Raw genomic sequence first — 27,793 nt, forward strand, 5'->3', positions numbered from 1 at the left:
TGGTCCATGGCCCCTCTTTTTTGAGAGGGGCTTGATTTTTTGAGACAGGGCCTTGCTAGATAGTTCAGGCCAGCTTTGAACTCATGATACAGCCCAATCTGGCCTTGAACTCTCCCCTTAATCCTCCTGCCTCAGCCTACCAGGTGCTTGGTGTCTTAGTTACTTTTCTCTCTTTGCTGAGACAAAATATCCAACACCCAAAATTAAGGAAGGAAAAGGTTATTCAGCTTATAGTTTGTGGAGGTTTCAGTCTGTAATCAGCTGGCTCCAAGGCAGGGTTGCATGGCACAGGGGCAACATTTCAAGGCTCAAGGCGCCACAAGACAGCAAAAGCAGCAAGAGAAAAAGGGGAGAAGAGCAAGCCTCTTCCCTCCTTATATTGTAAATTGGCTATCCGCCCATGCCCACACCTTCTCTGTGCCTTCCTCTTGCACAGGCTCAGGATGAATACAAAGTAAGGGCCCTGGCTCCCTGCTGAGGCATATAGTTAAATTCTCAAGTTGACACAATGAACAACATCCTAGAGCAGGAAGGGCATGTCCTTTTCACCCCGCCGGATGTAGAACTGCTGAGATACTTAATTAAGCTTCTAGACTCCGCAAGTTGACACAATGCATCAACCATAACACTTGGGTTATATGAGTGCACCACCATTCCAGGCAACCAGGCCCCCTCTTAAAATGAAGTCTCACTGTGGATCCCACCTAAGTAAGCGTGCACAAGTAACCCAGAAAATCAAGGCAATTGGCCCATGTGATCACACAAGTGGGTCTGCAGACATGATCAGTGCTCACCTGGCTCACTGTTGAGCAGCCACACTGCTGTTCTTTCTCAGAGGCTCTCGCATCTTCTGGAAACTTTGACCCCTGGCTCAGCTCCCAGAGCTGGGCTGGCCTGACCTGAGGCAGCTACCCCAACTGTGCAGAAACTGGAGCAAGTGATGTTTCTTAGAGACCAGTCAGTATCCCAAGAAGTGGAGCTCATTTTCTGAAAGAAGAAACCTTTTTAGAAAACTTAGTCTCCTAGGAAATCTTTCTGGAAAAAGCAAAGACACCAACACTCCCTGGCCTTTCGGCCTTTAGGTTGCAGGCAGTCCCTTTTCTGGGAAGGCCGCTGGGCCTCTCTAGAGGCCCTGCCTCACCGGGCAAGGCCAGCCGCAGCCTCTACCAGGGCCCTCACCTGCACCTTCCCCCCACCCTCCAGAAGCCTCTGCCTGGCCCCAAGAAGCTGCCTGGCCCCCAAGCCAGGAAAGCTCTGCTCTCTCCCTGCCTCCTGGTTTGGCAGGAGGAATGGAAACTTTCGTGGAAAACTCATGAGCTGACGAATGCTCCCAAGTCAGGACTTTGACTTGGGTCCTGACGGGCCACAGTCCCAGGATCCAGGGGGGGCCTTTCTTTCCTGGGGTCAGGACCTCCTGCCTGGCTCCTCCCCTCACTCTGCTCCCCGAAGGCCAGCACTCACCAGCTCTCCCTAACCTGACACTGAGCCTCTATAGGAGTCATTGTCTTTCGCACTCCCCCTTGTTCCGGCCCTCCCTGCCCCCCATGCTTTCTGTCACTCTCGCTTCCCGGTGCCCGTTCGTGGCTGTGAAGTCTACATGGTGCTCCGTGGAGTTGAAAGTCCACAGCTCTCTGCTGTTTTGTTTAAGACCTGGTTATGGTTGTGGGATTTTTTTTTTTTTTTTTTTTTTTGTCAGCTGCCTGTTATATAAATCACGGAGTCGGGATCTATTTATAGGTTGGGAGTACTGTGTCCTTAGTCACAAAGAGACACAGACAGGGGACTGTCAGCTGGTGCTGGAGGAGCTGAGCGACGAGTGCTCAGCCACTGGAAACACCTGAGAGTGACCACTCCACGGCCGCCCATCTCCAGCCAGCACAGGCACACGTGAGTCACCCAGCACCTTACCCTCCTCTCCGCCCAGGCTTCCCTGTTCTCTCCTTCTCTCTCTCTCTCTCTCTCTCTCTCTCTCTCTCTCTCTCTCTCTCCCTCTCCCTCTCCCTCTCCCTCTCCCTCTATCTATCTGTCTAACGGATAAAAATATCTCCCCATGCTTGCTCTTTCATCCTGGTTTTCTGCACACTAAACATCCCTGCGTGGTCAGGAGTAAAATGTTGCTTTTCTCCGACTGTCGCAGAAAGGTCAGAGGGTCTCAGAATGGCTGGGCTGGATGGTTACACAAACTCATTTGGAATCAGTAGATTCCCTTTTATTTTTATTTGTTTTTGCAGGGGGGAAAAAGTAAGTAAATCAAAAGGGCAAGGGAAAGTTTACACGCGGCTCAGCAGGGTGGTTATGTCTCTCAGCACGAAAACTTTTACTTGCTGGTAGCTCCAGCATTTGGTTTGGTGAGCCAGGGAAGGTGACAGGGGGGGAAGACCTGCTTCACAGGGACAAGTGATGATGAAGGGGTCCCATCAGATTTGAGGTCACCTGATGGCCAGCTTCTCTACAGCATGTCAAAGGAAAATGATTTTTTCCCCCTCCACCGAGCAAGTTTGCTTTGAGAAGTTAAGTCGAGAGTTAGCGCTCTGTCTTGCCCTGCAGGCTTTGGCTGGCTCACTGGTGGGGTGTGTTTTCTTGACCCTAAAAGGGGAACTTGGTGGGGAGGAAGTGCAGAGAAGGATGAAGCCAGGTGTGGAGGGCTGTTGAGTGCATCAGTCTGCATCCTTCACCGAGGGAGAAACTTAATATCACAATTCTTGTGAAAGCCCTGCTTGTTTCAGACAGTCCTACAGTGTGCAGGCTGTGTGCATTTCGGGTGGCTCGGAGCTGACCCTCCCAGTGACTGTCCGGGTCCACAGGGCTTACCTGCCGCAAGTTTCCCCTGGAACCTCTGGGACTTTAGTTTCTGGATAATCAATAGTGTTCAAATCCTGCACCACGTGGGGAGATTGACTTTATAACACTTATGCAAGAGTAGCCCTAAATTTTGAAAAAAAAAAAGTTTAACGCATACTATGTACAACTTTTAAGATATGCCTCATTCTTTTTATCAGGGTTTGTATTCACCACAGATGCTAGGTTGCTGAGGGTGACATTTTGATTTGTTTGGGTAAACAATACCATAACAAAGAAACAATATTTCCCAAACTTTAAAAGCATTAAGGAAAGCAAAAAAGTGTGAACTGTTTTTGGTTACAAACAAAATAGTTTTATCATCAAAGTAGTTCATGAAAGTAAGATGGGTATATACCTATACATTAGGCAATTTGATCTTATTTTTTATTTTGACGCCTATGAAACCTTAACTTTCCTTTTGTTTGGTTCTTTACTTTCATCTGCATTTAATTCAGTTATTAATGTCTTTCATTCCATCATCATTATTTTGGGGGGAGAAGGAGGATTAGGCAGGAATAAGAAATTAGAAGGTATGCTTCACATATTCACGTAGTAAGACCACATTCATCAGTGGAGAAATCCAATATAAGGAGTAAAGTGGGGTCAGTGTCACTATTTAAGACCTAGTATGAAAAGTAAAGTCCAAGAAATCCAGAAAAAAAAGGCTAACTGATTTATCCACATAGGATAATGGTTATTTTCCCTATTGCAAGGACTCTGTTTTGATAAACATAAACATGTCCTGCTAAGGCTTTCCCACAACGATCCTGGTGTAGGCTTTGGTGGGTTGTTGTTAATTAAAGCTCACATGAATCAAGTGATTGAGATGTTGCACTTAGAAGTAGGAGCAGGCCACCGTTGGCAAAGCTGAACCGGCAGGACTTTCCCATCTCGGTGGCTTTTTAAACACAGGGTGGCATTTTTTTTAACCTTTCAGTACAAGAGCAAATCCTTTCTTCCCTCCCCAGCGTGCACCCGGGGGCCTGGCTGGCCCTGCTCCTGATTAAATGCAGTGGGAGAGAGACTCACATTCCTGAACAGGTCCTGTGTTCTCATTAGTGTTACCGGTCCATGGAGAAGAATATTTGTGGGAACATTTAGGCAAGAACTGTCTCTTCCCTTGCTCTCCGATGCTTCCAGGTGGGTTGGGGACTTGTTTGGTAGTGTGGTAGTGCGAAGGAGGCCCTGGCTTCCATCCCAAAGTTCAGGATGTGGTTTCTCCCCATTGGGCTTTGTAGACATGCAGTTGAGGGAAACCAGTATATTTGCATAAGGCAGCCTCTGATTACTTAGTTTCTGCTTCAATAACGATTAATTTTATGTGGTCTGAGCTCTCATCAAACCCTTTTTTTCCATACTGATTTCTTAAATGCAATTGGTCATGGGGCTGTCTGTGACTTCTTGTCTGCAGAATCCAGCCCGTTCCATGCTTGTCGTTGTTTATCTCTCTGGATGTAAGCAAGCAGTTGCCTGTGGGCATGCACCGTAGTTTTATGTGGCCTCCCTCCCTGGAGCGCAGAGGAATCCAGTCCTGACCTCCTCCCAAATTGGGGACATTGCGCAGGTGCTTTGGAATACAGCAAGCCCAGGTGCAGGACCATCAATCTCGAGGAAGAAGGAACTGCAAATACCTGGAAAGTGCTCCCCTAATCCAAACCATTTTACATAGCTAAGGTCTCTCCAAATACCTAATAAATAAAAAATAGCAGCTGGCAGAATTTTTAAACCAAAGACCACAGCACAGCTCTGTCTCCCTATCACTGCACTCCTACAGTATATCTGTCCATCTTTTTCTTATCTCTATTTTTACATTTCATTATCCTCCCCCTTTTTCTCTCCCTCCTCCATTCCCTCCCCTTCTCGCCTTTCCTGAAAACACATTTCTATCTGGCACAGAAAATAAACTCAGATTGTGGGTAGTTATGTTAATCTAATTCAATCCTCAGCGGGTTAAGAGTGAAATTCTAATAGTGGAGCTGTTGAGGGCTTTTTTGTTAATGGCTTGGGGATTACATTGAGTTAAAGGCTCATTTCCTAATCAAACAGAGAGGGAGAGAGTGACTCCGAATATTTATGAGTCTCCCAGTGAGAGTTTAAACATTCAACTCCAAAAGCTGGGTTTCTGCAGGAGGAAAGAGTTAAAACCCCTCAGGGCTGCTAGAAAAAAAAATTAAACCAGTTAAGCCATCAGCACTTTCAGGCTGCTGTACAGCTTTGGTGCTGGGCAAAGTGGAAGATGAGGCCGGGCTGGGTGGGGAGAGGGGATCGGTTTGCAGAGTGAAAATGGAAACAACGCAGAGTGGGCTGAAGTGCTCAGAAGGAAGTCCCAGCACTCACCCCAGGGCGGAATGGTTCCCCCAGGGCCAGGAGCAGCTGTGCGCCCCAGGTCAATTCTCCTGCCCCATCCGGTGGAGTGGAAGCTCCTCCTCTGAAAGGCGGCCGGTTGCCTCCTCCCCTCGGAAAGTCAGCTTGAATGTCCGCGCTCTCCCCTTGACCTCCGCTTGGTCCAGGTCTCCTGGTGCTCCTGCTCCACCGTCTTCCCAGGAGGACTTCAGGGCCCATCTGGCCCACTTGCCCAGGCGAAGGCAGGTGGAAGGATCCCTGATCGCCACCCCAAGAAGGCCAGAGGCAACCGGCCAACGTCGTGCCGAGCCAAGGCCCGGCTGAGGTGGAGTCCAAGCCCAGGTGAGGCTTTGGCCTCTCTGTGCCCTCATTCTCCGCGGTACCGCAGAAGGGGGGACGGTCAGGGCCACATGGCTGCTGAGACTCTTGGGGCCCCTGGAGTGAGGCTTTCTTTTCCAGCATGGAAAGGAAGGGCGGGAGTCCCCCACATAGGGCAACTGCATGCTCTGAGGACACTCCCCCTGTCCAGCGCCACCAAGTGAGCAGTTTCCTCCTTTCTTATTCGGCCTTTTCCCTGACCAGGCGGCCAGTGGTGGCCCCGGGCAGCAGTGTGCTCCCTGTAGGGGCGCTGGCCCTTTGTTTCCCCAGTACCTGGGCACAGCGGCCCGTGAGTCTGGTCTTTGCTCTTTCAGGTCAAGACGTCTTTTCTGCCATATCTGCATCAGCCTTTCCGTGAAGTCCTAATAGCCCTGGCTGATGTCTCTCTATCCTGCATGTACCCCTGTGGGGTGACTGTGTCTGGGGCTCCCAGGACCAGGGCCCATGCTTTACCCCTGCCCGGCCCTCACCTAACACATGCTGCTGTGGACAGTATGGGGCTGTGGTTAAGGTCAGACAGCCAGGGTTCAAATCCTGGCAACACTTTTTCTCAGCAGTGAGATGAGCGCTACCCAGCCCCTTAAGGTCTTGCTCTCGCCCTCTGCTAAGTGGAGATAACACTAGAAGCTGCCTCGTGGATCGCTGGGAGGACGAGATGCCCCGCGCCCAGGAAGCAGTGGCGCTTCTGTGTGATCTGCAAGGAACGCTCTGCACACCCCAGAGACAGCACCCCAGGTGTGGTTTCCCCAAAGCAGGTTGTCAGTGGAGTGCCCAGTCAGCAACTCTTCCGGCTGCACCCTGAAAGCGGAGCTCAAGGTGTGCTGGGGACCCTCAGCTGAGAACGCGTCGCTTTTAAACTATGTGGAAGGGGCTAGGGATTTAGTTCAGCAGCACAGCGCTTGCCCGGCAAGCGCAAGGTCGTGAGTTCGGTTCCCGGTACCGGAAACCCCCCCCCCTGCCCAAAAAAATAATAAAAAATAAACCATGTGGAAGAGCTAAGGATGCAGCTGGGCTCCCAGCAACATCGGAGTAGTTTCATCTACTCCCTTGGCTCTGGCACACGTTCCCATGACCAGTTTGGTTCCTGGGTCTCCAAGTTCCTCCTGCACCCCTCTGCACCCCACATTCCCTGACAGCAGTTTGGGCTGTACCTGCAGAGCAGGCCAGGCTGTCCCGCTCTGAAGCCAACCTAGCTGCACCTATAGGACCGCAGGGCACTGCTCTGCCCGCTCTCTCTTAATGTGACCCCTTGACAGATGAACCCCTGAGCCAGTGGACATCTCCCTGAGTTCCTGCAAGAAATGTTCTCCCTTGAATGGCACCCGGGGCCGGGGTCTCCAACATGCCTGTGCATCTCTGTAAGGACTCATGGTACAGCCAAACCATGGGCTTTCTCCTCTTCTCTCCTCACTGGTGGGCAATGCTGCCGCACTGTAAAGTCCCTTTTCTCACTGCCCCTCTCTGCTCCCCATCCCTCAGCGGTTGGTAGGCACTACTACTAAACACCCGAAGGTCACTGCCTTCCTATTGGCCCCCTTGATATTCACTTGCAAAGTCCCAGTGCCGAGTGCAGTGCCTGGCACATAATATGTGTTCAGTAAATGCGTGTAAAGTGATTGCAGAATCTCTTTTCTCAGGGAGCACCCCTGATCGCAGGGGAGGAATTTGAAGCTATGACTGTCCTGCCTGAACTACTGTAGCAGCTCTTGACCCACTGATCACGGTCCCTGCTCCAGCCCTGAGAGAGGGGGGTGGGGGCTTTGTCTAAGTGGATGTGAGATTTAATTGCTCACTGGCATCTCTCCTGTGACTGTTTCTCTCACTTTCATGCTCTCTCTGCTCCCCTTTCTGAGCTGGAGCTGTGCTGCTTCCCCTGGCTGTTCAGATTCTGCTGCCCTGCACTCCTCCTCTTGCTTTAAACACTCTGCTCCCAGGGGGTGCACATGAGAGGGAGACCTTCCCTCTGAAGCTTTCCAAAGTGTCTGCTTTCATTAGCACAGACAAGGCTTCTGAAAGGTGGTGAGTTATGAACATCATTTTAGGTACTGGATTCTCCCCCAGAACAGCGTTTTTGCTTGCATTTGGAAGATGGCGTAACAAGGAAGGTTGCTGAGGGCTAAGGGATGGCAGCAAAAAGTCCAGCATCTCTTGGGGACCAGTGCCTGGCTGCAACAGTTGATTAACTTGGCCTAGTGATCTTTCTAGCAATCTTCAGGAGTGAAATTACTGCTGATGAGGCTGTGTGTGTGTACTGTGTGCATGTTTCAGGGTTTCTGGCGGTGAGGAGGCTGGGTAAGACTGGAGAAAGAAATACCATGAATCATTCGATTCTTGAATTAGTCTCAGGAAAGGTCTCCCCACCCCAAGAGTATCCGGGTTATGTGGCTATTGTGCACACAGGTGAGCCGGGGGGAGCTGGGGGAAGGTACGTAGGGCTTCCCCGTATCTTCTGTTCGCAACTCCCTAAGATTCTGTAATAATTTTGAAATTAAAAGTTGAGCGATGTCCAGGCATGGTGACCCATGTCTACAAGTTCAGCACTGAGGAGGCTGTGACAGGAGGATTGCCATGAGTTTGAGGCCAGCCTGGCCTACAGAGTGAGTCCAAGGCCAGTCTGAACTACATAGCGAGACCTTGTCTCAGCCTCCCCGACATACAAAAAGTTGGAACAACAAAGCCAACTGGAAAGAGGCCCTCGGCTGAGGGCTGCTTCCGTTGTAGCTCTGGAATCCAAGCACAACCTGGTGTGCGGTGGCAGGCGGCAAGTACCAGATGGCCCAAGTCCCAGGTCAGTTGTAAGTGCTCGTACTGCTGGGAGCTCAGTCCCCTCCATGATAAATGAGGGATTCCAGGAGATCTCTGGGGCCCTCCAGCTCTAAGCATTTACATGCTCAGAACTGTTGGTATGATAAACCCTGAACACTGTTCATAACATAGCCAATCACCATGGGTCAGTCAGCCGGTGTCCCTCCTGTCCAACGCTGTGGGCCCAGCTGTGGCTTTTTCTTGTTGGGCTTCCTTGCTTTACACCCCTTTTCCTTCCTTGGTTGGTTCTCCAGTTAATCTTCCATTTTCTGTAAGCCCATCTGGGAGGTTAGTGGACACCTGGTCAAGGCTAGTAGTGTGAAAACACAGATCCAAATTCTGCCCCTTTGATTTTTGTTTTATTTTGCAGAGGTCCTCGCTTTGTACCCTTATGGTCTTGTTACTCCTTCCTTTCCAATGCTCCCACCCGGAAGGAGCATCTAGGCCCCCACACATCTGGAGAAGCCCCAACACCAGGCACCCAGCCTTCCAGTGGAACACTCCTTTGGCAGTATGAGAAAGGAGAGCCACTGGGATTTGGGAGAGGAGTTGCCAAGCAGGGACATGGCAAGCTTTGCTGTTGTGCTCTTTCTTCACCTGCCGAATGGGACCCGACCCTGCTTTGAGTCTCATGAGATTGGCACGGAGCTAAACTAAAACCCAGAGAAAAACATTCCTTTAAAACTGCAAGTGCTTACCAGAATTAGACTGCATGGTGACCCCTCCGAAGCTGTCTGGGTGAACAGCAGGTTTTGTAGCAAAGCTGCTGGGCCTCATGCACATCATACTAGCTGCAGCTCTGGTCCCACCTCTTCACATCACCCTGTTTCTTCATGGTAAAATGGGGGTGATGAGAGCACCTCCCTTCAGACTTGTGAGGATTAAAGGAGCCCCATGAAAAGTGCCTGCTAGGTAATGAGCCCTCAGAGCCATTGCTGTGGAGGAGGAAGGTGACATTTCGCTGTTGTGATCATGTTCCAGGGCCCTATGCCAGAAAGGCCAAGAGGGAGGAAACTTTCAAAGTCCTTTCATTCCTAAGTCCCTCTGGACAGCAAAACGTGCTGCTCTGGAGGTGATTTAAAGACACGTCCCAGTGCCCCACCATTCCCTGCCAAAGGAAGCTGCATTCCCATATCCAGCTACCTCCTGGTGTGGAAATAGGAACATCCCCCACTGTCTGCACTCTGGGGTGATCTGGTCAACATTTTGCCTCCTATGGAAATCTGCTCTCCATAGCGTAGCACATGTGGTCACTGAAGCGCAAATGTGAAGGTGGAAAGTGGTTTAAGTAAGTGGTCTGTGTGTCCACGTGTGTCACCAGTCAGCGCAGCAGAGCAGTTTCTCTGCAGGCCAATTCCTCTTCCCTGTGCAGCGTAACTCAGAGATTGCTTGTTTCCCACATTTGGCAGTGCATCTTCAGGGAGAACGCAGCAAGGAATGAAGAGTGAAAATAGGAAAGGGAAAGGGCAATTTCTGACACCTCCACAGGGGCCTGACTGGCGTATTTCAAGGGACATGTAGAACTGCCATCATGCTCTTTGGGGGAAATTCCGAAACCACACATGTGACTAGCCTGAGTGTATGCGCGCACGTGTGCACGTTCAGGGTATTCGGGTCAGCCATCCATGACTCTCTTCTTTCCTGTCTCAGGCTGCGAGTAATCTAGAAGGAACATGTAATTACTATTTACTCAGGGGCACTCAATTGAGAACACCCTCATGTAATGACTCTTGAGCTAAGTCAGCCTTCAGATGCCCATCTGCTGCTGCTCCTTGGGAAGCCAGCAGCACCGCTTGGGGTCCATGAGGAGGGATTGAGAGATGGATATTCATCCCTGCAAGTTCAGCCTTTGCTCTCAGGCAACAGACACATGGAGGTGGCTCTTTTTTGTGCAGACTCTTCAGCCACATCTCTATCCTCGGGGACATACATTTCAACGCAGGGCCAGTTGTTAATCTAATAAATTGTCTTAGTGGATTTGTTGGGCAGTAAGTGGCAGTGTTCTGTAGATTTTTAGAGACAGGAGGATAACATCACTTACATAAAAATTTAAAATATGAAAGAAGGCCACACATGACTGGGAGCCAGATGTGCTTGGGATGACAAAAGCTTCAGGAGAGGAGGGGAATGTGCCTAGGAGAGAACTGTCCATAGCTGCCTAAAGTGCCTGTGTTGGCTCTGGCTTCCTTGGGCTTGCCTTCTCCTCCCACTTAGTTTTGGGGTGCCTAATCATCTGAGTGGGAAATGGAGACAGAGGGGCCAAGTGGAAGCACTGTAAGTAAAGCTGTGGAATCCATTTGCTAAAAATATCAGAAACATTACCTTGAAACATGACACCCTCTTGATGTGGTTGAACAGTGTTGTGGAGGCTACCACACTGTTCATGGAAATAAAACTGATTCTTGTATCAGCACATTGAGCAATATGTCACATCTGCTTCCAGGAGCCACTGCCTGATGCTTCTGTATCATCCAGATCTGAGTTTGTCTCTCTCTGCTTGTTCCTTTGTCTGTAAGAGGAATGGGTGACCAGACAATCAGCACACACTCCTGCATCCAGCCCCGGACGTCAGTGCCCCTGCCGGGCAGCAGCCCTCCTGTGTCACAGCAGTCAGGGTGTCTGTATGCTCCTCCACAATGAAGCCCCCTGTGGGCAGGGACTGAGGGGCCCCCTCTCCCAGCACAGGGTCTGGTTATGACAGGCACCAAACTCACTTTGCAGGTACTAATGAAAGAAGTGACGCAAGGAAATGCCAACCCCTCAGGCCAGCCTCAGAGGGCCACAGCTCAGCTAGCTGTGCTTGATGTCTTGGTTTCCTCCCTGCAGCCCCTCTGTCACTGGTTGGGGCTGGAAGCTCACGCCTTCATGGTGTGAACTGGAAAACCTCTTAGAAGGAAAATGTACATTGAGGTGTCTATAAGCCTCACTGTAAATACCACTGAGGAATGCAATGGCTTCTAACCACCGTGCCTGCACGTTTACATGCCACTCTACTGTCTGCTTGTTTTCCCCCTTTCCCTATTACATGCTAAGATTTAGAAATATTACATTTGGAGGCTTGCTAAACAAAGGGTCCTCAGAACCCAAAGTATCTCTTATCCATTTTCTGCAGCCCTTTGTGCTGTCTTGTGAAGATGTTTTTCATATATTTCATAAATGGCCTTGATTTTATCATTAATCATGGCGTGACCATTCTTTTTACTGTTTCTAACTTATTTCTGAAATATTCTCCCCTAAGTCCTCAAGTCTGCTTCTGTTGGTCTCTGTGCCCCTTTCCCCTCCTGTCTTTGCCATTTATAAAACTTAGCAAGTGATTCCTTTATATGCTGGACCCTTGATCTCAGACCTTCCCTAGTCCTGCACCAAATTTCCCAGAAGAACGGTTCTGACAATCGGACTTCCACAGTTCAGGTGGTCTTGCTGTCTGTCATTTCCATACTGAGCCTGGGGATATGCTTTGTTCTCGAGCCCCTAAAACCTCATCTTTTTTTTACCCAGCAGTTTTCACTTTGGGGATGAACCACATTATGAATTTAAAGCTTTAAAAACTGTTCAGTATCTTTTTCTTGCTCTACATTGTGAAGGTTTTCACCACCCTCCAACAATAATATCGCCTCACATTAACTACACCATTACCTGGTACATAATCATGGCATTTCCCGGAGACATGTCTTTGCTGTCCCCTGCATTGTTGTTGAGTGCTGGCCTGGTTTCTTCACTGTTTCACATGTTGCCCCTCTGCAGTTACTCTTCTGAGTGAGGGAGAAGGAAAGAAGCATTTCTTAAGGATCTGTTATGTTCCAGGAAATGACTGAAAGATGTAGGTGTCATAATTATTCCCATTTCATAGAAGGAGGAACTGAAGCACAGAGGTTAAGGATCTTGCTTAAGGTCCCCAAGTAGTAAATTATGCTGTCTGATGCCACCTTCACCAGGTACTACACATCTCAGTATGAATAGGCATCAGTAAAATACATGTGAATACCCTTCTGCATCATTTATACTTGCACTGAAGTTAGTTCAACATTTTCAAAGTTTCCGTAGTTTTATTTAGTTTCTTTGAAAGGTGCCAGCCAGGCATGGTGGTGCACGCCTGTAATCCCAGAATGCTGGGGGACTGAGGTAAAAGGGTTGCAAGTTTGAGCCCAGCCTGGGCAGCTTAGCGACTTAGGGAGCTCCTGTTTCAAAATAAAAAATTAACAAGGGCAGGGGATGTAGTTCAGTGCAAAGGCCCTGGATTCAATCCCTAGTACCACAAAAATAATGGTTAAAAATAAAAATAAATGTTTTAAAAAGGGTGATGCTATGGCTCAATGAGAAGACCCTGGAATCATTCCCCAGTACTACACCAAAAAAAGTAATAAAAATTTTTTTTAAAAGAATGGAAGGAGGGGCTGGGGATTTAGCTCAGCGGCAAAAGCGCCTGCCTGGCAAGCGCAAGGTCGTGAGTTCGGTTCCCGGTACCGGAGAAAAACCAAAACCAAAAAAAAAAAAAAAAAGAATGGAAGGAATAAAGAAAGAATAAGAGAAACGTGCTGAGTGTCCCCCTTAAAAGTCCCATGTGAAAGAGACCCTAGAACTCTAGCCCCCCACCCTACTCCCGACACCCCTGTAAATACTACGACAGGTGCTTCCTCCAAGAAAGGCCTGCACTTACCATTGCTTTTGCTCCTCGGCCATTCTTGCAGTCGTGCTTTTCTGTAAATCAGTTTTCAGAAACCGTGACAGAGGAGGAGGCAGCTGTGTTGATCGAATGTAGGCCTCATCCATGAGGTAAGCAGGCAGATTGGAAATGGGCCGTGTGGTGGCAAGCTTTCAGGAAGCACATTCCTGTCATCCCCTGCTCTAGGGGTCCCCACTTCCGGCCCCCATCTACCTCCCGTGTCCGGCTTTATATCCTCTCTCAGTCAACCCACACCAGTGTTTTCTTGCCTTTGTTTCATATTTTGTTTCCCCCACCATATTCTTTCCATATCTCATCTTTCCAGAGACTCAAAACTATGGTTTTTCACCTCTTCTGCCACTAATACGACCCTGACTGTCAGGGTGGGAGGACATGTGTTTGTCCTTCCCTCCAGGAGGCTGTCTCTACCTTGGCCCACCATCCAGTGTTCATAGGGAGGGAGGGAGGAGGGAGGCAGGGTCTCTTGCAAAGGTTACAGCTCCACAGCAGACTCTTTGCCCACTTTCCTGTGACCTTGATCGCCTCTCAGTCCTCCCACCTTGGCTCTTGGGATGCTAATCACATTCCCGAGGAGAGTCAGAACACCACCCCACCTTGGACGGAGTCCAACATGCGCTCACTGGGACAAAGTGTTTATCCTGTCTGCATCTGGGGCCTTCCAGGACACGGGGCCATTCCTCTGGCTTCGCTCAGGGTGCTCACAGCCCGCTGTGTGGTGCAGCAGCCGGGGATGCTGGTGAGTTCTCTGTAGTTCGTGATGTGATCACCCAGGTGTCACACTGGGAACCTGAGTTAAACCGCTGACGATACTTAGACGGTTCAGTAGGCAGGGTTTTTGTTGTTGTTTTAATTGACTGATTGATTGATTTTTGCATTGAGAATTGAACTGAGAGGCTCACACACGCTAGGCAAGTGCTCCACCACCAGAGCTATCAGTTCTCTTCTTTATTTTGAGTCTCCCTAAATTGCCCAGTCAGTCGTCCGAATTTTAATCTTCCTGCCTCCTCCTCTCAGGTAGCTGGGGTGACAGGCGTGCACCCCTGCACCTAGCAGTGGACACCTTGTTTGTCTTTGGCATACCCCTTTCCTCAGGGACATTTTTCCCTGCCCTGCTTGCATTCCTACAGTCCCCAGGTTTCAGTCTCTCTTTTCATAGGAAGATTAAAGTTTTCTGGTGAAGGACTAGAGGCCGAGTGACGTATCTAGGTGCTGCCAGCGGAGCCCCAGCTGCAGGGTGACAGGCTATTCGGGTGAGCCGCAGGATGTGTTGGCTTTCTGAGTGGTAGTCTTGACCCAGGCTCTGGATCTCCAGGCTGGAGTGACCCCCAGGAGGTCTCTGTGTTCTCCTTGATTCTGGGCCCACTGCAGGTTCTAGAGTCTCCCCCAGGCAGAGTGAGTCTCTTGTTTCACTGGTGCCTTCTCAGCAGATGGGGGCATGTAAGCATTCCTGCCAGGTGGGTTTGGGCATGGCCCTGGTTCCTGAGTTCTGCCATCACCCTGCTGTTTGGGGAAGGCTCCAGGGAGGTGAGGAAGCCCCTGTCTTAGGTCAGGCTCCCCAGAAGCAGAGCAGAACTGGGGAAGTGCTCTTGGGAGGAGCCTGGGAGAGCTAAGGAAACACAGAGGGCAGCTGTTATGGTTGATACATTGTGTCAACTTGGGGAGTCTAGAGGTTTGGCTAAGTGACTCAGCCATTGGGCATCTTGGAGTGAAAAGGACATGCCCTTACCTTTCTGGGATGTTGTTCATTGTGTCAATTTGAGAAGTTTAGAAAGTTAACTATGTAACTCAGCATGGAGCCAGGGTGCTTACTTTGTATTCATCCTGAGCCTGTGCAAGAGGAGGACATGGAGATTATGTGAGTGCTACATGTCCCCTGGGTGGGGGTAGCCTGTTTACAATGTAAGGGAGGGAAAGAGGCTGCTTGCCACCACTCCTCCCTTTTGTTCTTGCTGCTTTTGTTATCTTTGGCGCCATGAACTGTAGCCCTCTGCCCTGTGCCACCCTGCCTTGGAGCCAGCTGACTATGGATTGAAACCTCCACAGACTGTTAGCTAAATAAACCTTTCCTTCCTTAATTTTAGATGTCAGGTGTTTTGTCTCAGCAATGAGAGAAAAGTAACCAAGACAGCAGGGAGAAAGCCAAGTGAATTCAGGGGTTCAGCTTTGGGCCAGACTCAGCCTGTGGCTACCCCGCAAGAAGCACAGGTGCATAGGCCACACCCCGAGTCCCACCTTCAGGCAAGGAGATGGGCCAGTTCTACTCCGGTCAGTCTGACAGTGGCTGAGAGTGCCCTGGTGAGGGTGACTCTCAGGAAAGCCCAAAGCTGACAGCAGCTGGGAGGGACCCAGCAGTACCCACCACAGAGAGAGCACGTAAGAGGGCACCCTCCCCTTCCTCTTCCCCAATGGGCATAGGACCCCTCTGGAGTGTGACTCTGAGCTTCCATCACTGTACAGGTTGAGCCCAGGCTAGACCCATCAAGAGCACCACCACCCTGGGTATGGCGACTCCAGGCCACCACGACAGGCTCTAAAGATGGTCAATGCTCAAAGCTAGGTTCTCTCTTTGTCTCCTCTCCCTCCCTCTCTCAGCAGAGCAAGTTGTCCCACAGAGGCGGACAGAGAGAAGGACAGGTGCCCACTGAATGTAGTTAAGAGCCCCCACTGCTTCCCTCCAGTGTTGTCTTTTGGCCTTTGATATGCCTTCAGCAAAAGGCCAAGGTAGGGTATGTAGCCATTACCTGTCCCCAAAAAGCAGTGTTATACATGACCGCACATCTCGAACTACACAGAAAAAAAACAAAAGACAGTTCTTTTTCTTTTAGAGCCTGAAATACAAGTTTAGTTGGAACAGGTGTGTGGGGCAGGGAGGGTGGCCTGCTTGCTTTAATTGGTTGTAGTCTGCCTGGCTGCCTCCAAGAAAAGGACAGGAAGTCACGCGTGTGGGGAAGGGGAACTGGCCTTGCTAACAGACTATGCTTAGAGTACTAGGGAGTTCTTTGGACACTGCTGCATCTCATCTCCATGGCTATTCCTTGAAGTGGGTGGTGTCTCCAGTTTATAGCTGAGGGACTCCAGATCAGCCCACCTGTGGATATTGCAGGTCTGGAAAATGATAAAGACACATTTCAAACTCAGACTTATTTGCCTCTGTAGCTACCATATCTAGTCACTAAACCACTAAGCCTGGACACCTGACTCTAGGAAAACTGTAGGGCTCCTCAGTTTGAGTCCATAGGAAAGTGCTGGCTCAGTGACTCCAGGTTGCCAGCTCATCCCAGCCCCCAAAGGCTGGAAGCGTCTCCCCTGTGAGGGCCTCACCCCTACCTGGGCCCCTCCTCTCATCCATCCACCTGAAATGCATGTCTACTATGGCATTTCCACAGGCTGAAGCTCCCTGCCCCAGCCCTCAACCAAACCACTTGTTCTTTATATTTAAGATACCTCCTCCCTGAAACTCTCCTGGTGATGACACAACCAGGAGGAAAGCAATTCCATGGATGTCCAGCATCCATGGCTGATCCTCACTGCTGTCCACGTACCAGGAGCACACACCTGTCACATCTGCCCTCAGGTATGTGTGCTGACCCTAGGTACCTGCGGAATGCTCAGAAGCTCCTTGTACCCCCACTCTAGCCAAGCCAATCCCAACACCTGCCTGCACTCCACCTGCCAAAAGCAAATAGCAGATTTGAGACACAGTGAGGAGCTCATGCTCACGGGGCCTGCATATATGTCCACAGGACCCAGATGCCAGGTTAGGAGATGGTAAAAGTCTAACTTCGAATTTGGGCAAGTGTGGGTTGGAGTTCTCGCTCTGCTGCTCCTTAGCCTTATGGTCCCTGGAAAGTTTGCACCACCCTGTTGCACTGAGGTTTTCTCATCTGCGCAAGGGGTCAGTAAAACCCAGTCTTTTGGGGTTGTCTGAGGGTTAAGTGGGGTGAGGCTTGAGGAGCACCAGCCCTGGCCTCTGCTCTTCTTGTGGCTCTGTGGCTGAAGGTCATGGGTGGCGAATACCCTAGGGCTTGGGGAGCCACACAAGCGCAGGAGTGGAGGAGTTCTGATGGTCATAGCGTTAGTCTAATCTAAAACTTGGCTGACGCCTGCAGCTGATTGTAGACACGGTGGAAGGGAGGAGCCAGGTTGCTTCGGAGGATGTTGGTGCCACTCTTCCTCTATTTCAGGACCTAATCCCACCACCGATGGCCATAGCTGCTTTCCTTGGCTGTGGCACACACAGAGAGGGGCAAAAGCACCCTTCCTGCCAGCTGCTTTTTCCAGTGCCTGGCACGTTCCTGTCTCTGGGCATAGTGAGGGCTCAAGGGTGCACAGACCACCATCTGCTGAGCTGCCATGCTTGGGCCCAGCCCGGGCCTGGTGACCTCACAGCTGTGCCTGCAGCCTCTTGGGCCTGAGTTTTGGTCTCTTTTTCAGGGGCTTCCAGGCTGCCAGGCAGAAGGCCCGCTGTCCTTCACGTTCCCTGGCCTATGCAGGGAATTGGCAAAGGATCTCCCCAAGAGGCAGTGTCTCCTGCCTCTGTAGCTGCCACAAGCCCTGATGGACCCCGGGCCCCAGGTGGGAGCGAAGTGGACCTTACCCTCTGCCTCCTGGGGCTTTGCCAACTTTTCCATTTCTCTCTGGCAGACCCGGAGACTCCTCTGAAGGTTCCGATGCTCACAGTAGTCGAAAGGGAAAACAGGACAGGCAGGGGTCTGGGAAAGCAGGGACGCTCACTGTATCACACAGAAGGGGTAAGAACGCGAAGTGAGGGAGCAGGTTTTCCATCCTGGCTCCATGGGAAACTACACAGCTTGGAAGGACGATGATGAGGCAGAGGAAGAATGCAGTCCTGTCATCCAGGACATACCGTGAGCTGGGCTCTCTGCCTGATTCCTGCCATCCCTTCTCCTGCTCGGCCGCCAGAGAAAGTAGGTGCTGGAATCCTCCCTACTCATTTTCCAGATGGGAAAGGTGAGGCCCAGAGGAGTTCAGTGAGGAGCCCAAGGGAGCAGAGCTGCTGAGCAGCGGCACTGGAATCTGAAACGGCTCCTGGTTGCACGTCTGTGCTTCCGGCCTTTCTCTTGTGCACTATAGCTCAGCAGTGGCAAGGCTTTTAGCGCTGTCAACGATACAAACAGCCCGCTGCGGTTCTCATGCCGTAGGTTTGCCATAGGTTGCTTTCTGGCCTTTAAGGGTTAACAGAGCTGCACAGGAGACCCCCAAGCAAGTAAGGAGTACATCCCCATTTTACAGGCAGGAAAACTGAGGTGGGTGGCCAGGGAACCCTCAGTCCACTACATATGCCAAGACAGGATCTCTGTGAGGATCCCTACCTCCTGGGGTGAGCTGCTGTGCAATGGACATGCATTTCAGCCAATGCTCTGTGAGTTTTAGGTATCTTAAGTATAGGCAGACAGGAGCCAGGGGAAGCAGCACCACTTGACCTGGGAGTGGCGTGTGTCCTAACCCCAAGTCATGCTCCAGAAGCACCGCCTCGCCACATCTCACTGAACCCCCATCTGTACACAGTGCAAAAGCAGCCTTATCCCCAGGTATGTGCCCTCCCTCCAGCCCACCCCCGCAGCTCCCCACACACCTCCCCCGCTCCACATCCTCCACCTTTGCTCTGTCCATGAGCCTCCTGCTGGTTCTGCTGAATCCATTGCTTCAACAAGGGCAACCTGGGTGGCATCCCTGGGCCCTGACCCCCAGGCTCCTTGATGACTCAGCTAACTTCCCTCCTTCTCAGAAAAGCCTTGCTCATGCCTCCTCTTGTAGATGTCATCTCTGGTCCCATCCTGCTCTCTGTCCTCTTCCCCAATTGCCCAAGTCACAACTGTGTGTGGCTGTGGCTGTGGCCGTGGCTATGGCACATCTCTAGAGCCGGGCCCTGTGTTGCAGTATTCAAAAGAATGCCCCAAAGGTATCAAAGCTGTGCACGCGCGCGCATGTGTGTGTGTGTGTGTGTGTGTGTGTGTGAGCGCGTTCAGTCCTCCATGCATACAAGAGTTGCTCAGTGGAATCCAGTCCACATGGGGAGCAAGGACTGAAAAGTTGGGCTCCCAACATGGGTTCTAGTCTCGTCAGCCAGGGTTTTATGATATTTAGGAAAAAGCAGCTGGGTACTTGCGTCTCTACCAGCTAACTACAGAGTCAAATTGGGGTTGCATTCTGGGAACAGTGCTGGCAATGAGCTTGTCTCCCCAGGACCCAGGAAAGTGTGGCAAAGTGGGTGGTTCCCAGCCCAAGAGGAAATCATCAAGTCAGCCTCAGGCCTGGTTACCCTGTGACCTCACGCTCCTGTCACTGCCCCCAAGCATCCCGGTGCCATCAGGGACCCTCTGTGTGCCAACCCTGTCCTTACCTGTCTGCAAGAGGCTGTGAGGCTCCGCACATCACTACACCGGCCAGCCCAGCCAGAAACAGCTGTGTGCTGGCATCACGTGCCGACACTGACCTATGCAAACACGAGCAGAATTATAGCCCCCCATAAACAAATTAGCATCCTTTAAAAGGTGAAAAGCTCCATAAAACGTCTGGGTTTTGTTTACAGCTTCAAGGTAGGGTGGACGGGGACTGGATTAAATCACAGAGGTGTCCAAGTGGCACTGGCTGTCTGTTCCTCCCCTTGCCTCCTCCCACCCCACCACCCCAGCACACACACACACACACACGCACACGCACACACAGGTGCACACATGCACACATGCTCGCCTCGCCTGCCTGCCGTGGCCTCTCAGTCCGTCCTGCCGTTGTTCCTGCCAGCCCAGGTCCCAGCAGGTGCTCCCTAATTAGCAATCTCTTCATTTCCAATCAAAGCACAAAGCGGCCCCAAAAGCCTGTCTTTATGAGGGAGCCGAGTGGCGGCTAGGGATGGGGGGGATAATTGTCTTCGCCAGTGGCGGCAGTAAGCGGGCTGGCTAATTCATTATTGTAATAACTTTGCTTGTCCTTGGGGAGGCGTGGGTGGGAGAAGGGAGGAGGGGGAGGGACAGGGACGGAGTGTGGCTGAGGGTGGGGTGGGTGAGGGTCGGGGCAGGGTGGCAGACGGGAGAGCCAATGAACCAGCCATCAGCTTGCCCACCTCTTCCAACTGCACAGTGCCTTCTCTGGCTCAGAACCCACTTTCCCCTGCTGGGGGACAAGGGACATGTCCTCCCTCTGCAGCAGCCCCTGTGGGGCACGAAGTCCTTGGCCCTAGACTATAGGAAGCCACCGAGCTGCACAGCTCCCTTGTGGCCCTGACCCGTGAAATACGTTGTAGGACCAGGGCTGTCTGGTGGGGTCCTGACTCCAGGTCTCTGTCTCCCCAAGAGCGCAAGTCCCATAAACTCCTGGACTGGGTCCTTACCCTGCCCAGCACCATGGCAGAGGCCGGCCAGCCCCAGAGAGCCGCCATACTTTCCATACTGTTGGCAGAGTGATTTTGGTGGCAGCTCAGAGACACCCCCCCCCCAGCAACACAAAGCAGGAGCCAGGAAGGTGGTTACGAGTGTCCCTAACCAGGAGTTGTGGTGGCCACTGACCCGGGCTGCTCCTTGCTCTGTCCTGGTTGTTGTCGGTCCAAGACATCCGTGGTGAGTGAGCAGGGCCTCCAGGACGCAAGGCTGGAGGACCCTCTCCAGAGCAGGAGCACAGGCCAGTGAGCACTGAGAGGAAGGAGGGTGCTGTGGAAGACGGCAGCAGCCTGGGGCGGGGCTGGGGACTCCACCGGGGTCAGGCACACAGGAGGGAAGGTGGTGTCTCCATTGGCACAAACAGCACATGCAAAGGCACAGGCTGAGTGCAGAGGTGGGACAAGAGAAGGGCGTGCTGAGGACTCAGGAGGGCTTGGGGACTCAGGCGAGGCCAGCCGTGACAGGTCTAAGAGGCAGGCTGAGAGCAGCTGCAGCGGCAGCCCCTGCTAGAGAGCCTGTGGCCCGCCTGGCCCTGCTGGGGGAAAAGGCATTAGGCTAAGGGCTCTGTGTCAGCGGTCAGCCTGCAGGTAGGCGAGATGCCTGGACCGGAGCAGTGCCTCCCTGATGGCTGGAGGGAAAGGGATACCACCCCAGGTGCCTCGTTCTCCTCAGCTGTGATCCACTGTGGGGTGTTTGCCAGGGGACATTAGAAACATTGTGAGCCTCCTCCTGGCTCCGTCTCTGGGGTCTGAACATCCCCCCCGGCCTTGGTGCAGTGCTTGAGACGGCTCTTGTGTCAAAAGACCAGCGATCAAAATGTGGCTCCATTTTCACCAGTTTGTGCCTCGGTTTCCTTATCTGTCACAGGATGATCAGAACATCTGCCTCGTATGCCTGTGAATATGTGTGACGTGTGGACACAGGGCTCCACCACATTAGCCCTGCACTTGGAGATGCATGGGCTCGGGATGGGGCTCTGGCCTGGCCCGCGTGAGGCCCTGGGTTCCATCCTCAGAACCAGGAAAGAGATGCAAGGGGGTGGGAGCTGAGGGGAGGGGCAGCCCCTGCGCCCCTTCTCTCACCCACTGTCCTCCCCTCTGAGGAGCGGGATGGAGGAGGCTGAGCTCTACCCCTGCCTCTGGCCGGAGGCACTGGAGCAGGGGAAGTTCAGCAGCCTGACCTCCCATCCGGGGTACCTTGGGTCTCCACAAGCCCTGGCAGCAGTGACTCACAGCCAAGTCCACTTGGGCAGGAAGCCTGCAGCTGAGTCCCAGTCTGGCGCCTGTAAGGGAGGAAGGTCCTGGAGGAAGGGTCCCTCTGGGCTGGGGTCCTGATTCTCTGTGGTCAGATCACTGGGACACTGGCATTGGCGTCCAGCTCTCGTTCTAGTTTAAGGGCCAGGAAAGGCAAAAGCCAGCTCCACCTCCCAACCCCCCCCACCACCACCTATGCTCGCTCCGCATCAGCCTTTCCACAAGCACTGCAGAAGTATCTGCCACGTGCACACTGAGAGAAGCTGATGCCAGCCCCCAAAATGGGAGGGTGACTGGGGGCCTCTATCTGGAGATGGAGAAGGCTTCTCTGAGGAGGTGACAATGTGAACTTCAAGCTGAGAGACAACGAAAAAACTAAGGATCTGTGTGGGCAAGAGCAGCCTATAATCCTAACACTCAGGAGGCTGAGGCAGGAGGATCCCTGAGAGTTTGAGGCCATCTTGCTATACAAAGTGAGTTCAAAGCCAGCCTGAACTGCATGATGAAACTGTGTCTCAAAAAGACAAAAAAAAAAAAAAAAATTTCAGTATCTAATCAATACAAAAATTATTACTGGCAGGGTCTACATTTTTGTACTGTCTTAGACTCTCTTATTTCATATTTGGTATGTGCCATTTCAGACTAGCCAGCTTAATGTGGCTAGTGATTACTATATTGGGCCTGGCAAGCCTAGTGGTGAAGAGCATAAACTCTGGAGCCCCTCGCTTGCTAGCTGTGTGACTTTGGCAAAGTTGTTGAACCTCTGTGCCTTGGTTTCTCCATCTGTAAAATGGGGTCATAACAGAAGTTACCCCTTGGAGTTGTTCTGAGAATTATATAACATAAAGGGCCCAAATAATGCTTGGTGGGTAGAAACTCTAGCAAAATGATAGGTGCTAATGAGAAGCTTTAGAAAGGTGAAAATACACCTCTGAAGAAAAGCAGTAAGGCAGAAAACAGGGAGAGGAAGAAAAGGAAGCCAGAGGGGTGGGTGGGATTAAAGGGAGGAGACACCAGGAAGCCTGGGTTGTCACCTCTCCAGCTCCAGGGTCAGACCCTGAGAAAGGGTGTGGGGTCACGACTGAGCCTTCGCCTGACAGCCTGCTCCTGTCTCCAGGGGTGGGGACCCGGGCCGGGGCTGGTGCACCCTGTTTTTCATCCCTCCGACTCCAAAACTGTTGCATGTCTCCGGATCGCTCACAGCTGCCTGGGAAGCGCCGGGCATCAGCTGGAGGGGGAATATTAATGATTCAATTTTCAACCGGGTTCCACTCCAGGGCCTCGCCTGCGACATGCATTTTTAATCATAACAAAACAGAATGACAAAGGGAGTCATTTGCAGCAAGGCAGCCCCTGCCGTCCGCCCCCTAAGGGTCTGCTTGGGGGAGGGGCGGCTGGGCCACAAGTCATTCCCGGGCTGGTGCCAGGCGACTCCCCGCCGCGGGCCGCGGCGCCCTCGGCCTGGCCACGCCGGCCGCGTCCTTGTCCTGCCCGACAGGGGGAAGAGGTCTGACTCGTCTTCTTGGGGCTCCCGCTGGTCCCCGGCAGGGGCATGGACCAGGAGGATGACGGGGCCCTGTGGGTGTGGAGGCTGCACAGAAGCCATCACAGCGGATCATCCGGGCGGCGAGGCCTTCGGCCTGCGCGCCTCCCGCGGGCTGGGGGTGATGGCCAAGGCGCCGGGGCCTTATGGGCGGGCCTTGCGTGGCGGTACGCGGTGATTGGCTCGCCCTCGCGGACGGAGGCTCCTTATTGGCCCACCTCCCACCTGTGGGTCCCCGCGCAGCCTGGGGGCCAACTTGCTTTGCAGAGTTGGTTGGGGCGTTCTCCTTCACTCTTCCCGGTTGTCTCCATTAACCGAACTCCCTGTCTCCTTGCCACCCGTATTACCCCTCGTCCGCCCCGGTCCTCAAGCCAGCCGTCTGTGCACCCACCCCGCAATGTTCCGAAACCATTTCACAGGGTGCAAAGTGCTGGAGGCCGGGTCCCCAAACATGCTTTTCTCTGCACGTTATTTGTTCAACCAGCATTTAAGAGCGGCCGACTGTGTGCCAGGCGCTGGATGCTGTGGCTACCGCGGCAAAGAGGACAAACAGGCATGGCTGCTCCTTCGCCGAGATTTAAGACGGGTGGAGGAGGTCGGGAGGAGCCTTCGTCGGCCCTCCTGTGCCGGTACACAGTGGGTGCTTCACGCTCCTTGCTTCGCTGGCTTAGTCGGCTATTCCATGACTATGCCACTCTCTTTCCCATGGCTTTGTATTTGTTAGGCTTGTGCCTGCTTCCTGCCAGGAAGTTCTCTGCCCTGATTCTGCCAGCTGTAACCTCATGTGCTATAGATTAATACCCGAAACTAGCGCTTATCAAGTGCTCATGTGTCAGGTGCTAAGCGCTTTGCCAACACAGCCAATGTAATCGTACCTAATCTTCGCAACTACCCCATGGAACAGGGGTTATTATTCAACCCACTTTACTGAAGACGAAAACCGGATGCCCAGATGTCAAGTGACTCATTCAAGGTTGCACAGCAAATAGGGGGCAGAGCTGGGCTATGAACCCAGGCAGCGGCCTGAGTCTGTGCTCACCCATACTGCATCCTCCTGTGGCTGCCTGTGACCGTGAGGAAAGCAGGTCGGAAAGACCCATGTTATTCCATTTGCAAAAGCGTGGGCTTGACAGAGAGCCCTTGCCGGGCAGGTCAGGGCTGTGCACCGGAATCACAGGACAGAGCCCAGGGGTCCTTAGACATCTCTCCTGCCCTCTCTTGGATTTTGACAGAGGGAACCGAGCCCCAGGCACCAGAGAGGACTGACCTAAGAGGTCATGTGCAAGTGTGGCTCCTCACCCAGTGTGACTCCCTGAGATTTTTTTTTAACATCTTTCGCAGAGTCTGAGCAGCAGGTGGCTGGCCAAATGGAGACGCCAAATCCCATGACCTGGAGTCTGCACCCGCCCACCCTGCCCCCCCCTCCATTGAGACTGAGTCCAGACACCCAGGCCTACAGCTCCCTCAACCCTCTTCATAGCTGGCACCTCCCTTCCCTTCCATGTCTGTCCCCCTGGGGTGCCAGAAGCCTGCCCTTGTAGACAGCCAGTGCAAGAACGGGACGAGGGAAAGGTGGCGTGTGACAGCCCCGCTGTGACCTCAGCCCTCCTGGCACGTGCTCCACTCACTCTCTACCCTGTTCAGCAGATGCTCTAGCGAGTCCTGGGCATGAGGGTGCAGGAGGGCAAGAGACACAGATGTCCCTGCCCTCAGCCAGGCGTGGCGGTGCCCACCCATAACCCCAGCGCTCAGGGAGGCTGAGGCAGTACGATGGAAAATTTGAACCTAGCCTGGACAGTTTAGCGACTTAATGAAACCCTGTTTTGTTTGTTTGTTTATTTTTTGAGAAAGTCTTGCTGTGTAGTTCCAGCTGGCCCTGAACTCACTGTGTAGTTGAGACTAACCTCAAACCCATGGCGATCCTCCTGCCTCAGTCTCCTGAGTGCTGGGATTACAGCCATGGCCACCACACTTGGCCAAAACCCTATTTCAAAAGTAAAAAAAAAAAAAAGTAAAGGGATAGAGCTCAGTGTGAAGGCCCTGGGCTTAATCCAAAGTACTTCACCTCAAAAAATCCCTGACCTCCTGTATTTTACATTTGTGTGAGGAGTATGGGGGGAAGACAAAAACCAAAACCAAGACAGTAAGTGAATTTAGTGAATTAAATAGTTAAGGGCCACAGAAAATCAGTATAGCACAGGAGCCAGGGAGACCCTGCCTGTGCTTCACTGCCCCCTCAAAAGGAGAGAGTCCTGCAACATTCAGAGCATTTCAAGCACAGGGAACACACAGCAAGTGCAAAGGCCGCAAGGTAGGGATGGATGGGCCTGGTGGATCAAGGGCAGAAAGGAAGCCAGGAGTTGTGTGCGTGAGCGTGGACAAGCCCAGGAGTGAATCGAAGGGTAGACACCTCCTGACATCTGTGTGAGACGCAGATGGGAGATGGCTGTGTCTGTGAGAGGTGGAGTTTAGTGGCAGGGCCCCACGCCCCATGGCAGAGGTGTCCTGTGCGTATGAGGGAAGGCAGAGGTGGCTTCTCACGCTGGTGGAGGTGGGGAGGTAAGACGGGCTCACCAGGTGGTTGTTACCTGTTTTTTCCAGCCCCTGCCTCCAGACCAAGGTAGGTCAAAAAAAAGACAGGTCCACCTCCTGTAGTGCTGTGGGCAGAATCCATAGAACTGTTTAGAGAATGGTCAGCGGCCAGTGGGGTTGGAAGCTGGGGAGCAGGTGCTTAACAGTTGTCTGGCTCCATCACCTGGCATGCTTGACAGTAGAGATGAGCTTTCTCTTTGCTCCAGAGAAGTTTCTAAAAACCGTGGCCCAAAGAAGGAGGCCTCAGTCAAGCACTGACTTTTCTAGGAACTTAGGAGATCTGGTCATTATTCTGAGGGGGCTGTGCCAGGACACCTTCAATAAGCACTGCTGTCTTGACCCCGTACTGTGGCCTTGGGTAGGAATCCCTGATGTGACACGGGGTCTTGTGGGGACACAAGCTATAGTGCTTAGCCCATTTTGCAGGGGAGGGGGGGGCTGCAGCTTCTGCCTTCTGTGCAAGCTTCTGTTGTCTCCTTCCTTCCTGCAACTGCCTCTTTCTGATTTAAGGGCAGGTTTTATTCCCAAGCTGCCTCGGGGCTCCTCTTTCTGATTGCATTAAAGTCTCTGTAATTCTCCCCTCATTAATGATTGGCATATTTTTACCTCTCACTAAAGGAGCTTCAAGGCGACTCCCAGGGGGCCCTACTCTCCGAATGAAACAATTTCATCCTGCTCCAGAAACGAATTAAAAAGGGTTTGTCAGGATCTTATCACCAGTTAGAGAAAGCTAATCAAATTACTTCTATTTATTAGCTGGTATAGCCGCATGGTATCCCATCAGGCCCTGGTCCTGGCTCCAGCCCAGGTGGGCATGCTGCAAGCACCCTGGCACCCTGGCATCTTGCATCTGGAGGTGGTCTGTGCTGAGTGAACTGCCTACTACTCAGCCAGCTTCTCTTTCCCCAGCATGAACCATATGCCAGTCCTGCCTGTCAGGAGAGCTGGGATGAGCTCCTGGAACACGTGACCCATAGTTAGCTGCTACTTACCAAAGATGGTTCTTTATAGACATCTGAGCATTTTCTTCAGCCATGGGCTGGACACGAAATAGTGGTGCATTTCTACGAAGACACACACTCTCCCTCCATGGCTTATGTTGTTTTGCTTTAGGGAACAGTGTTCTTTTTAAGAACAGAATATAGCATGCACCCAACACTGACAATGAGTAATATGTTGTTATACGAGGTATGATTGAAAAATACAATGCTTAAATTATTTTAAAAATTATTACAGTAAAAATACATTACTATTAATGCCTCTCAAAGTATTTCCTCTTGCTTTGAACACACTTATCCCATCATTCTTGCCACTGTCTGAAGTAGTTCTGGAAGTCTGCTTTTCTAAATGTCTTTACTGCATAGTCATGGCTGCCTCGATGTCCTGAATTTATTCCAATTACTTTTCATTTTGACTTTGAGGAAGAGCCAGAAGTCACCCAGGGCCGTGGATGGTGAATAAGGTAGATGAGGACACACTGTAATGTTTTCACAAGCCTTTCTTTCTGTTGAATAGCCCATGGCAGCGGCATTCACCACATTTTTGATCGCCCCTTCTAAAGATACTCACGAAAGAGGTGAGAACTGCTTGAGAAAGTAGCAAGAATGATAAGTGTGCTCAAAGCGAGTGGGGAGGACCTGAGGGGGACTAATAGCAGTGTCTTTTACTGCAGTAAAATTTTTTTGGATAGTAAGAGTGGTTTTTATTTTCTTAAATTTTAAAATTTTTATTAATACATGTTTGCAGTGCGTAATGATCACATTCGTTGTGGGGAGCTGGTGCCAGCGCATAGCACACCTTTACTCTTCTTTATGTCGGTGCCCCTTCCCTCTCTCTCATCCCCTTCCTATTGCAAGGTATCTTGGTTACTTTTCTCTCATTGCTGAGACAAAATGCCCAACGCCCAAAATGAAGGAAGGAAAGGTTTATTTAGCTTACAGTTTGTGGAGGTTTCAGT

General features: G+C 51.8%; 1 protein-coding gene across 1 annotated transcript in view; it reads left to right on the forward strand.

The window, feature by feature from the left end:
- The first annotated feature begins 1,719 nt into the window (after positions 1-1,719).
- The window catches only part of Esrrb (estrogen-related receptor beta), a 168,712-nt gene continuing 142,638 nt past the window's right edge, over positions 1,720-27,793 (forward strand). Inside the window, exon 1 of the mRNA XM_013517291.1 lies at positions 1,720-1,887. The gene's annotated coding sequence lies outside the window, so the exon portion shown is untranslated. The remainder of the gene's footprint in view (positions 1,888-27,793) is intronic.

Source organism: Chinchilla lanigera, unplaced genomic scaffold, assembly GCF_000276665.1.
Source record: "Chinchilla lanigera isolate Chin_1 unplaced genomic scaffold, ChiLan1.0 scaffold00037, whole genome shotgun sequence".
Classification (NCBI taxonomy): Eukaryota; Metazoa; Chordata; class Mammalia; order Rodentia; family Chinchillidae; genus Chinchilla; species Chinchilla lanigera.